The 14,068-nt window shown below is 38.6% G+C and overlaps 1 non-coding gene across 1 annotated transcript; it reads left to right on the top strand.

Annotated features, from left to right (window-relative positions):
- Positions 1-13,037: 13,037 nt before the first annotated feature.
- LOC118710418 lies at positions 13,038-13,176 on the top strand. Its single transcript, XR_004985408.1, has one exon. It is a non-coding gene; the product is annotated as a small nucleolar RNA SNORA13 (small nucleolar RNA).
- The last annotated feature ends 892 nt before the right edge of the window (positions 13,177-14,068 follow it).

Here is a 14,068-nt window from a genome sequence, read left to right as displayed (position 1 = left end):
AATATTAAATTATGTATATATTTCTTTCAAATTTCGTATGATTATTATTTCTGCAGTGATACTTCCTTAGAAATGAAATGTCTAGTTAAAAAATAGAGATCTAAACAATTTTACCATATACATATTTGCACCATTTTCCCCATTTATCAAGAGTGTGTGGATGCCTCAAGGATATATTAATATGTACATAGCATTTCTCCAGTTTTTAGGTTGGGTTCCCCAGATGGAGAGTCTGCAACTGGCTCATGCGATACTTTGTGGCCAGGTTATTATGATCTCTGAACACATAAGAATATGGCCACACAGTGTATATTCTATATAATAAAAGGATAATATGCAAATTGTCCCCTTGACCAGGAGTTCGACCAGAAGGCAGGCTGGCTAACTGCCCATGTCCCCTCCCCCTGGCCAGGCTGGCTGGACCCCACCCATGCACAGATTCATGCACCGGGCCTCCAAAATATATATATTGTATGTGTGTATACACACACACACACACACACACACACACACATACACACACACACACACACACACACACAGAGTGGCCAGGTTATTATGCATTCAGAAATCATAATAATCTGGTCACTCAGTGTATGTTCTCTCTTTCTCAGAAGCAGAATAGATCAGAGCACACCACTCAGCAGGGTGTGGCTTAAGCTAGAGTTTAGCTTCAATATCCTCATAAGAGGAACTTTAGTTCTAGCATGTCAGCCAGGACACAAACTGAATCCTTATAGATAAGTGGTACAAGGGATCTTCTTTGGTTGTGGTTGTTCTCTGGAGAGCAGGACAGATCTGAGCCTTAGCCACTCAATCTCTGAGCAGGTGAGGTGTGGTGACACTGGCTGATAAAGAAATCCATGTCACCAACAGCTTCTAGTGCAGTTCATGCTTCACAATGCACAGACCCACATATGTTTAACACTAAAGTAACAGAGCCAGTCACAGCTTTGGGAGGATTTTGTGTGGGTACAAGTTCTGAGAAAATTTACAGGAAGAGGAACATTGAAGCGAACCACAGTGCCCCCATAGTCATGAGAAGCAGCACCAAGGTGTTGAAGATCCACAGAAGTGATCCTGATGACATGGTGGTGGTGGTGTCACACAGGCACGAGCCCTGTGGTAGCCCTGGCTGCAATATTGGTTTGTCATAACTCTCTAAGTGATTAGTCCTTTCCACAGTGGAAGGGGTACAATGTCATCAATATGCCACCAAATGCCTGGTTGGTCAATTTGATGGCTTGGCTGGCATTCCTTCCTGTACTACTCCAATTTACCCTCCTCACGGGAACGAGAAAGTAGATATATTGAGATATATGTTGAAGCTGAAAGGTTCTCATTGTCTTAGATTAAAGGTAAAATCATGACCTCTGTGTACCGCGCATGTTTTCCTCATTCAGCTTTAGTTCCAACCTGTGGAAAACAATGTGTGACTCCCTGCATTTACTACTCTGCAGTCTCGGTTCTTTTCAGGCTATCTTGTACATAATGTTCATCCTTGGTGGAAAGCCTTTTAAGGAAGTTTGTTATAATAAAGGTAGTCTATAGAATCAGGCAGACCTGAGTGTAGAAATGGCCTACATCTCTTATTATTTACTAGAGGCTCAGTGCATGAAGATTCATGCACTGGAGGGGAGGGTCCCTCAGCCCGGCCTGCCCCCTCTCACAGTCTGGGAGCCTTTAGGGGTGGTTGGCAACATGGAGATCAGGGGAAGGTGATGCCACCATCACACCTCTGCTGCTGCCACTGCCGGCAGCACAAACCTTGGCTGTTCCTGGTTACTTGAGCTTCAGGCAGCCCTGGGTGGCTGGGCAGCAACCATTCTAGGCTTGTCTGTGCCTCGTGCTAGCCCTAGGCAGCTAGAGGGCTAAGAGCGGGTCCAGCTGCACTGTGTACCTGCCACTCACCCATCCCCCCTCCCACCCCAAGCTGGGCTGAAAGGACTATGGGACTCCAGCAGGGCTGAGGGGACTGGGTGTCACCATCTTGCGGCTATGGATGCTGCTATCTTTGTGACAGTGTGATGGTCAATTTGCATATTCTCTCTTTATTAGATAAGAAGTTACATTCGTAAGACATTAATTCTATCAAAACCTCCTGTTCTTATTGGTACAATAAAGATAGGTGGTGATTATCACATTTTATTAAATAATGTAATTATAACATATTAATAAAATTATATTATTTACAAAATATAAATGATATTTGAACATTTTCTATAATTCATGATGTATGATAATAATCTGATATTTTTGGAATATTTACTATATACAGTCATACTCATTCAAAAACTCTACATGTGTTATCTTATTTAAGTCTCACAAAGGGTGTTTTGAATTAGTAAAAATGCGACAAATAATAATAACTGTTACTATCATGTATTCTACCTACACACCCACAGATATTATGTGGTTAGTTTCTATTCAAATTTTAATTTGTCATTACCTTTTAGTAGTAGCCATTCTAACTTTTAGAAACAGTGTTATTTTCTTCCTGTATGTGCCTGCAGTCCTCGGTGCTTACTGAGAGCATAGTTATTTTCCCCCATACTGTGTTATCTTCTTGTTTTCTCCAAAATACACTATCTGCAGCTTTGAGACAGGAGCCAGGGAATACTCATCCTTTTGTGCCCAGTGTGTGTTGTAGTTCCTCACATATATTAAGAGCTTACTGAATGTATTTTAAAAAATGAAAGAATGAACTCATAGTCACTTAGAAGTGAGTGGTGGGTAGGGAAGTTCCAGATCCTTGGCCAATGGCAGTGGAAACAGTAGGTGGCTTAATTGTCTCCCCACTCACTATATGGTTGTGCAGAAAGTATATCCTCACAGCAAAGCAAGAGGGCAGAGAGTTTTGCACATAACATGATTTAATGGAGACGTTATTGGTGATAAATATGAGACACCTCCTGGGATTGCCAAAAATACTTGGATAAATATATTTTATAACTGCCTCAGAATTCCAGAACTTTGTGGTGGTGAGAGGAGCTCCCAAAATTCTGTTTACTAATATTAATTTAACTCTCTTGAAACTCTACAAGTAGGAGTCAATGGTTTTGTTTGCTTATGTAGATGAAGTATTTAAGGTAAATTGAAGCAAATTCTATTTGCCTAGGAATTATTGGAAGCAAGTTTTCCTCATGTCAATGCATTGTAGTGAGGTCCTAACAGTGAATTTTGAAAATAAATAAATATATGGATTTTAGGATATTAGAGGTTACTCTGAACTCTAAGGGACAGATGACTTAGAAAACATGAGCCAAAGAGGTGTCTAATGTTCTCTGATAGTGCAGATATCCTATCTAATAAAGAGGGAATAAGCTAATTGACCCTCACACCATTGTAAAGATGGAGGCGCTCACAGCCAATAAGGAGAGAATATGCTAATTGACTGCCCTGACCTCAAAAATAGTGACCTCCACAGCCACAAGATGGTGGCTCCCAGTCCTGTCAGCCCTGCTGGGATGTCTGCCTCTGGAGTCTCCCAGATCCCTCAGCCCCCCAGCCTTCCAGGGCCAGCCCAAGGTGCAGACAAGGCTCGGATGGCAGCTGCCCAGAGGCTCAGGTAACCAGGGCTAGCCAAGGCTTGTGCTGCCAGCAGTGGCAACAACAGAGGTGTGATGGGGTGTCAACTTCCCTTGATTGCCAGGTTGCCTCCTGCCCCTAAGAGTTCCCAGATTGTGCAAGGGAGCAGGCTGGGCTGAAGGACCCTCCTCCAGTGCATGAATTTTCATGCACCAGGCCTCTAGTAATTCAATAAAGGAGAGATGTCAAGGTCCTATACAAAATCATTATTAACAGGTGAAAAAGTTTAATTTTATGATTTTAATACAAATTATTTTTATACATTTATAAATTGTGATTTGTTTTCTTATGCAATCTAAAGATGACATCAATATTACAACAATGTAACATGATAGAAATGGGTTTCTTGAAATCATCTAAGTATCACATTGCTAAATATTGCTGAGCATGTTATGTGAGTTCTGAAATAAAATAGGTGGGCATTTTTCAGCATAAAAATGAAATTTGGGGTACATTAAAATTCTTGTGTTTACTTGATGTTAGAATGCAATACCCCAGAGTATACTTAAGGAATATTCTATTGGCTTTCATCAGAATACACTTAAGAGAGAAGAAATAACAATGTTCTCTGGGGACTGTATTTCTACAGTTAGTGTTAGATAAATCATGTTGGTAGTGCAAGTTTAAAATATAAAAGCCTTTTCACATTAAATACACATCAGAATACAACAGGAATAAAATCATTTCACTTTCTCACCCTTGGACTATATATAAATATTAGCAATGTTTTGCATATGATATGTTAGCTTGAAGATCATGTTTTGTGATAAAACTGAATGAGCTTTAAATTCATGGACTTTCATTTCTAATTAACTGACCTAAAAAAAAGCAAACACTGGATATGTGACAAAAAATGTCACTTGAAATAATATTCATAAAGCATAAAATCCTTTTACAAATAACAGAAGTTTACTTATAGTCAATTGCCCTTGTATTTTCACAGCATGTGCTAATGCTTTTGAGGTTGGGGTTTTGATTCTTATTTTATTCAACACAAATAAAATTACTTATCTTATTATTATGAAAACTCATTGTTAAGGCTTTACTGAAGCTCTTTCTTCAAATTAATGAGTTCTAGGCAGCCAAAATTTTGTAAAACAAACAAACAAACATTTTGTGGGAATTTCATATCAAACATTAAAATAAATACTCTTTGAGAGGTAACAACATTTTCCCCAACATACATACATACATACTAGGGGCTCAGTGCATGAATCTATGCACCTTGAAAGGAACTGTGGGTTGTAAGGCTGCAGTGGGCACAGGGGTGGTCTTGGCCCATCCTCGTCCTCCTGCCAAGCCCCTCCCACAAGGCCCCCTGGTCCCTCTGCCAGCAGCCCCGCTCCTCTGCTGCTGCTCCCACGCGCTGATGGCACTGACCCTGCTCGAACCCACTGATGTTGCAGAGTGACTGGGGCTGGCACCGTCATCAGGTACGAGTGCCAGTTGCTGCCCCAGGAGCAGGGGGAGGTGGAAAAGCCCTCAGGGGCAATGGAGCAGCCACTGTTTGCACTCACTAATAGTGCTAAGCAATCAGGACTGACACCAGGATCCGGCAGCCGGTGTGAGCAGCATCTCAGGTGATGGCTGTGGGTTCAAACAGAGCCGGCATGGCATTGGCAGCTGGTGCAAGTGGTGGCTTTGGCACTGGCAGCAGTTGTGAGCAGGGCCATCACCAACAGCGAGTGAAAACAGTGGCTGCTGTCCCTGATCACCCCTCAGGGGCAGAGGGAAGTGGAGAACCCTTGAGAGGCAATCAGGGCTGGCAGCCGACACTCACACCCACTGCCAGCTTGGTCACCCCCAATTACTCCTACTCTGCAGGCCTTGTTGCCCATGCAGTCTGCTTGTTCAGTCATTTGGTTGTCCCTCACTAGCCCCTTGCCAGCCTGGTCATAGATAGCCATCTTGTGAGATTATGAGGATCAATTTGCATATTACCTCTTTATTGTATAGTATTATTATTGGATTACTCCAAAGGTTATAGAAACATTATATAAAGAGCATATGCCTACAGTACATATATTTATTTAGATATTCTAAATATTATTCCTAGGATCAATATGATGCACACATTTTTGAATAGCTTTCATTTAGTTATCTTTAGAATTCAATGGTTTATGATAGGCCTCATACCATTAGTTTGCATTGATGCACTTTGTAACAAATAATGGGAACCAAATTCTAGTTATTGTAGAGATGCAATTTAGGATATGCTCTTGTGCTCTAGTATAGTCCCCAGGAGAAACCTAGAAAATATCTTCTCCCTTCAGTCTAGTTTCAAGAAAAACTATTTTGATCAATGAATGGATTTTGTACATTAAGAGGGTTAAGAATAACTTGCGGAACTGGTTTGGCTCAGTGGATAGAGCGTCAGTCAGTGGACTGCAAGGTCCAAGGTTTGATTCCAGTCAAAGGCATGTACCTTGGTTGCGGGCACCTCCCTGGTAGGGGGTGTGTAGGAGGCAGCTGGTCGATGATTGTTTCTCATCAATGTATCTAACTCTCTATCCCTCTCCCTTCCTCTCTGTAAAAACAAAACAAAACAAAACAAAACAAACAAACAAACAAACAACAACAACAACAAAAAAAAAATATATATATATATATATATTTAAAAAAAAGAATAACTTAACTCCTTTTTGTTTTGGTCTTAAGAAAACATGAGCAAATATTTTAGCTACCTTTAGTTCATCTACAAAACAAGTAGAGGGTGCAATTTTGTATGCAAGTATTTCCTACCCATATATTCCCTTTGCCCTACTCATAAAACAATTTATTTTATTTTTGCAATTTAGTGTATTTTAATAAATTCAAATAGTTTGTATAAGATTGAAAATAAACTACTTTCAGTAACATTACAGCAGTTTTTAAATCCTCAACACACGTAATTTATTTTTATTTATTTATTTATTTTTTAAATATATATTTTATTGATTTTGTATAGAGAGGAAGGGAGAGAGATAGAGAGTTAGAAACATCGATGGGAGAGAGTCATCGATCAGCTGCTTCCTGCACACCCCCTACTGGGGATATGCCCGCAACCAAGGTACATGCCCTTGACCAGAATCGAACCTGGGACCTTTCAGCCCCCAAGCCGATGCTCTATCCATTGAGCCAAACCGGTTTCGGCAACACACGTAATTTAAATATTTTTTTTTCATTTTAGGTGATTTTGCAGTTTTGTTTTATTTGCATTTTTAATTATCAGTGATATTAAATATTTTTTTGTTTTTCTTCGTGAACTTTTTCTTCATGCCTTTTTAAAACTTAATTATTTTCTTTTGGCTATATGAAAGGTGGAAAGAAAGGTAGGTAGGTGTATAGATTATTGTAAATATGGCTAATTCAAATAATACATTTGTTTTAATCGATGAAGTATACACTCATTAACATTTATCATTTAGTTCTTGTTGTTTGTTTGTTAATCTGAGAGAGAGAGAGAGATCTATGTGAGAGACATTGATTAGCTGCCTGCTACATGTGCCCTGACTGGACTCGGGATCAAAGCTGCAACCCAAGTTCATGCCCCTGACAGAAAGTCAAGCCCATGATCCTTTGATGTTCTGGTTACTGAGCAACACCAACCATGGCTTATCATTTAAGAGGGTTTTTTTTTTTGTGTGTGTGTGTATGTGTGTGTTTTTTAAATATATTTTATGGGTTTTTACAGAGTGGAAGAGAGAGGGATAGAGAGTTAGAAACATCGATGCAAGAGAAACATCCATCAGCTGCCTCTTGCATACCCCCTACTGGGGATGAGCCCACAACCAAAGTACATGCCCTTGACTGGAATTGAACCCAGAACCCTTCAATCCACGGGCCAATGCTCCATCCACTGAGTAAACTGGCTAGGGTATCATTTAGTTTTAATACTAATTTTCATGGAACAAAGGAGTTGAATTTTTACCTATGAAAATATTTTCCTATCTTAGTTTTTTTTCTACTAATGCTGACTGGTTTAAACATAATTTTCAATGATAAACAAAACACTATTAGTAGTTAAAAATGGAAACCAATACCAAAATACCCCCTGAAATTCATAGTATTCTGCTATACCATGAATACAAATATCAATGCATGATCAATAGAAACCATCAGCAGGCAGCTGCTTTTGCCTACAATTTTTCAAATGGAATGCTTTGTAGCAATGATAGTGGTTTGAGAAAAATCAATATGTTTGAATATATAGAGTTGAAATGGCTACTATATCATAAATGTTAAAGGCAATAAAGTACCCATAAAAATTCACGTTATATAAAGTGTGTATCCATTTATGTTGATGGAACACTGTTGTGCCTTCAAAGGAAACATAAATGTACTACTTAAATGGAATGAGTCTTATACTAGTACACTACAATCTAGAATGACTTTTTTTTTCTTTGTTATTATAGAGGTAAAGTTAATTAACGGCCATGACAATATATGAAGATAAAATGGAAGATTTGTATGTATGAGTAATTCTAAACTCATGAGCAATCTTTTATCCATGACTTGAACTCAGCTTCTTTACACACACCAACTACGCAGCCACATTACCTGCACCTGCAAGAAATAATGCGTCTAATTTGCAAGGCCTATCTTTTACAAAAGTTCTACCAAGCCATACTAAAATAGTCTCCTAGCCATATTGGTTTCCCTTGCTAGCATGCATTTTTGTTAAGTCCATGTGTTAACTGCCTCTTCAGTGATACACATCTTGCAATTCTAAACCCTGTGGATGGAGAGTTTGACCTTTCTTGATTACTCCAGTTACAGCAAAACTCCCTAGCCTTGAATTATCCTGATATTTACCATGTCCTTTCTCTTATATTTTCATTTGAGCCCCTATGTAACCATGTTATGATATCTGTTTATAGAAAACTTGCTTTTCTTATCCTAATAAAAGAGTGATATGCAAATTAACTGTCCCTCCAATACAAAAATGGTGGTCTCTCTGGCAACAGGAGCCCAGCACCTGCTCCTTGGCTGCAGAGGGAGGGGAGGGGCCTCTGGCCAGAGGACTAGGGGCAGTACACTGAGCCCTGGCAACTTGAGCTCAGCATCAGTGCCCTGGCTGCACGGAAGGAGGTAAAGAGCCTCTGGGGGCATGAGCTCAGTGTCTCTGTCCTGGCCACATGGAGGGACAGGAGGGCCCAGAAAAATGGATCTTTCCAGTTCCTGATGCTGACAGAGCCCTTTGGGTGCCGGGGTCCTCAGCCTGCAGCCTCCAGTCACAGATTGGAAGCCCCCTGCCCACAGTTCAGATGCAGTCAGTGTGGCACTGCAGCAGGGGGTGTCCGGAGTGCATGCTACAGACATCAAATCACTGCCACCTCAGCCACTCCCCCTCCCCACCCCTCTGCACTCCCAAGTAGTATGGTCCAAGGGGCAGACTCCTGAGGCATGGCTCCTACAGCAGCTGATGTCCACCAAGCCAGGTGGGGAAGCCGGACCTGAGAGCCCAAGCTCCCGAGTAAGTGAGCTGCCAGGCATTGTGGGCCGGAGCCCTGAGGGGGCCCCAGGACAAGCATCTTCCTAGAGGCTGAGTGGAAGGAGGAGGGGAGGAGCCTCTGCTAGAGGCCAGGGCCAGGGATGCTGGTTTTGTTGCAGGCCGGGCTGAGGGACTCTTTTCCCCGAAATCCCCCGTGCATGATTTTCATGGACTGGACCTCTAGTCCTATATAATAAAGAGCCAATATGCTAATTAGACTGAACAACAGAATAATCATCGGACAACATTCTTGATTACTGTCCAGGTAACCTTCGGAATGAATTCAGGGCTGAGAGGGCTGAGAGGGCTGGCCGGGGCTGTGAGAGCCAACCCTCTTGCATGAATTTTGTGCATTAGGCCTCTAGTTGAATATAAACTTCTGTACAGCATAGATTTGGTTTTACTTCTATTCTACTCCCAGTGCATATATTGATGCCTGGCACATAGTAATCACTTCATAAATATTTGTTTAATGAAAGAATGAATACATTCTAAATATCTCTCCGTAGTGGAACCAATTACTGGTAATTCATTCTAAGGGTATTAAACAATTTAACAGCAGTTGGTATGTCACATAAAAGGAGAAAACTGTATGATAGTTTTCAGATCTTTCCATATGAAGACGGTTTTAGTGCACATGAGAAGAGCACAGAGTTTGGGAACCAGTCTGGGCTCAGATCTTTAGACAGACATTTAGTTACTCTGTGGTGCTAAGCAGATCAGTTAATGTCTCTAGTTCTCTCCTTCATCTGTAAGTTACAGATATAGCTCTCTGAATTATCATGAAGTACAATGTTTGTGATTGTGTAGAATATGATAGGTGCTCATCAATGGTAAATTATGTTCTTTTTCATCTATGAATAAAATGCCACAAAACTATTTTTAATCTTGTTAGGACAATCAAAAGCCTACTTTCTCTATTATGGGTAGTTCTAAGATTAATAATAAAGTTATTAGATATAGGAGTTAATAGCAAAGCTGAAAAGTACATTAAGGCCAAAACCTGTTTGGCTCATTGGATAGAGCGTCGGTCTGCGGACTGAAAGGTCCCAGGTTCGATTCCGGTCAAGGGCATGTACATTGGTTGTGGGCTCATCCCCAGTAGGGGGTGTGCAAGAGGCAGCTGGTCGATGTTTCTCTCTCATTGATATTTCTAGCTCTCTATCCCTCTCCCTTACTCTCTATAAAAAAAAAAAAAATCAATAAAATATATATTTTTTAAAAAGAAAAGTATATTAAGTTCAACAACATTTTGACATCATAAGTATACAAAAATCACTGTCAAATACCTTTGACTGTTGAATGATAGGAGAAAGGGTTCTCATGAAAAACCCATGAGAACCTCAGCTGAATCAAGAGGATAAAACACTTTAATTTTATTCTAGTTGACCAAGCATCTTAACTAAGTCATAGATTTATATAATAGGAAACAGCTGTATTTCTAATTATTAATTCAATTTCTCTCTTTGTAATTGCATTTTTATTACTTGAGTAATAAACAGTATATCTTAATAGATCTATAATAGCTTGTCCACCACTTGAGATCAAGTAATTATTCTTACTGATTTTGTATAATCTAACAAATGTAAACAGTATTTTAAATGTGAGTGCTTAGAAAATATTGCTTAGGTTAATTTAAATACAATAATAGAAAATTGAATAAATTTGTAAATCAGATGTATTTATTTAATTTCTAAGTATTATTTAATAGGATATGAAAATAAAGTGAAATATAATACAGAAAATAAAATCCTTCAGGAAAATAAGGAAATTTAGAAGGCAATAGCCATTAGAATTCAGTTCTAATATTATACATTTAACTCAAACAATAGCAGACACCTAGAAATAATATACATTTTGTTAGACTGGGCAGAATACAAAAATGTGTTTAAAAGTTTGATGTATGTGAAGAAGTGTCCAATATGTCTACAGTGAGCACAGGTAAAGCAAAGGCAGAGGAAATTGTGCCCCAGAGCAGTGACCATTAAATAGTTTTACTCAGGTTCTTCCACAAAAAGATGTTTTAAAACCTTTGAATCCACTCAAACACGTAAAAATGATATCAGTTTTTTATTGGGGAGAGTGTTAATGGAGTAGAAAGGGGGTTGGCCCCTGTTATACATTCAGTAATAAAGACAAGATGTAAAAAAACTGATGTAAAAATTTTATAGTAAATATATAATTGCAACAGATGCAATTTCTGTTTTTTTAAACTGTTACAACACTTTTTAAAAATATATAAGAAAGCGACATAGCGAGGTGTAATGTAAGGTATATAAAAGGTATGCACTTGGAGGTTCACTGGGCACTCATTTCACCTGCGCTCACATCATGCTCCCACACAGCATGAAAGGCTCCTCCACTGACGTTTCCCCATCAGCCAAAGCACATCTATAATCTATCTTTGCTCAAACCCGCTCAGCCTATGGCAGGGTTTTAATCCATCATCCCTGACATCTGGGGCCAGGGTTCTTCCACTGCATCACACTTATGCTTCTGTTATCAGGAAGAACCTAATCCATGGAATTATAGTAAAAACTGTGGTAGAGTGAAGGGGGTTAGTTCAACCTTACAACCATGGACTTTGAGGAGGCCCCTATTCCTGAAGAGACTGATCCCAGGCTCTCCAGAGGAGAGAATTTATAAATATTTATAGGGTAAGTAGAATCCCTTGGCATTAAATATATCTAATGACAATTTAAAAAGGTCGGGGGATAAAAAAAAAAAAAAAACATCAAAATACCTGGACCCCAACAAAATAATTAAAACAGATGTTCACAAAATAACTCAACTGGAAGTTCAAAACTTGCCACAGTAATAAATTACACAGGAAAAGATAAAAGCGTTCTGATTGGCTTTTATAGCTCCACAATATAGGTTCTGAATTTACTTGAACATCTGCAGAAATACACCAATTGGCAAGGCTCATGGACTTAATACTAGGTCTCAAATTACAGTTATGCTTGGGTATCTCACTAAATTTAGGCATGATTCCTATTGTAGTCTTAGAAGAACTGCTGAATATAAAATAGAGGACAAACAGGTATGCTTCACGTAGCTATTGCACTATAACTATTGTGCTAAAACACCCCACCATGGACCTCCTTAATGAAGAGGCTCATGACCTCCTCAAAATCTACTCTTTAAGTTACAAAATAGTAAGAAATTGGATACCCCACTGAGTGTCACTACTGCCACAGGCATTACTTAATCTAAATTCATGCTCCCTGGGGACATGTGTTTCCTACCCCGTTGCCACACAGGTCCTTCAATTGCCTTGATTGTCCATAAAGGGGGATATCTCTAAGGTTCAAGGTTTGAACAACCAGCTCACCTTGTGCCATTCTGATCAAGAGTCTGCTTGGCTCCCTAAGGAGGATTCTTCCATTTCCTAAAATGTTAGTTATCTCTAAAGTAGATATTTCATGAAGAAGTATAAAGGGGTTGATTGCAATATAAGGCCTAATATTTTACAAAGATGTGTGCCTTGACATCTCTGAGCCTCCTAAGACCCTCTAACTGTGAGTTATTCTGTTCTTATTTGACATGGCCCCTACTAGTAGGAAAAACTCCCCCTCTGGCTAGTTTCCTAACCTGCCACAATCCAACTATCCTCAACCTAATAAATTTCATGTTTCTACCAATACAGGGAACCCTTCCCTCCCGATACTGCAAAGGCCAACTATCACAGCCCCCTCCAGAGTGCAAGACTGGACCTGTGTGGCCCGGCATGGTGTGCAATGTCCTCCTTTTCTGCATGATGATTTTATGTCACCAATAAACTACTATACATGTCACGTGCTCCATGTTGGTCATTTCATACTATTTAGAACAGAGAGAACCTGCTTCTGTTTACATACTCCCCACTCCAGCTCCTTCCCTCCCTCACCATCACCTTTGGTTGGTCATTTCACATTATTTAGGGCAGAAATTCTTCTCAGCAACTGGGTGAGAAAGAACTGATCAGAACACTAGATATCTATTATCATCCATTAAAAAGAAGAAAAAAAAGATAGTGAATGTGGTGTCAAAAAAGGTGTAAACTACACACTTTGCAGCACTTTCCTGCCCTTGAATTTGATGTCTTTGGTGGAAGAGCTGTGTAAGTAACAGTTTATAAAAAATAAAAAATAAAAAATATAACGAAAGACAAAAAAGACAAAATAATGCTTCTTTTAATAGCCAAAATTACATTCCTTTTTTTTTTTCTTTGATTTTTTTTAACCATACTAACCACTCATCTGAAAAGATAGTAAAACAATGTGAGGTTAATAAAATCTGTGCAAAAAGTTAGTTGCTTTTCTATAAAACAAATAAAATTCTACGCATATATTTAAACACATATACATAGATATCTTCCCATAAAAATTCTTTTTAATTTTCATTTTGCAAAAATTGCTATTGTTTTTATTTCTTTATAATGTACATGAACTTAAGCATAAAAAGTTCTTATAGAGGATAGTATTCTTTCTATATTTTATTCTAGAAATAGTATCATTTTATACATACTTAGTATAGGCAAATTTTTAGTGTAAGATATGATACAATTATTTTCTAAATGACTAACAATTTTTAAACACTATAATTTTAATAATCTTGGCAACATTCTAATATTAAAGTCTTTTTATTTATATCCATTGACTTGTTTATGCATTAGTTCCATAATACCTCAGTTTTCACAGCTTTATATATTTAAAATCTGATAAAGAAGCTAAGCAATATTGCTCTTATTTTACAAAATTCCCTCCCAAACTCCAGTTTTTGTTTTTATACTCTAAGTGATGTTATAATACTTTTCCTTATATTGGCATTTCTTACTCTGACTATATTTATTTTGATGTCTTGTCTTTGTTTTAGAATGTAATTTTTAAATAATATTTTTTCCTCATCATATGACTTATCTTCAAGATTAAACATGAACCATTTATGAGAAGAATGAATGATTAATCAATCAGTAAGACTAAGGCATGATTTTACTAAAGTATACATAGTAAAATAAGAGAGCAT

The sequence above is a fragment of the Pipistrellus kuhlii genome, unplaced genomic scaffold (genome assembly GCF_014108245.1).
Source record: "Pipistrellus kuhlii isolate mPipKuh1 unplaced genomic scaffold, mPipKuh1.p scaffold_m20_p_1, whole genome shotgun sequence".
NCBI classification, from domain to species: domain Eukaryota; kingdom Metazoa; phylum Chordata; class Mammalia; order Chiroptera; family Vespertilionidae; genus Pipistrellus; species Pipistrellus kuhlii.
This window is presented reverse-complemented; position numbering and strand designations above follow the sequence as displayed.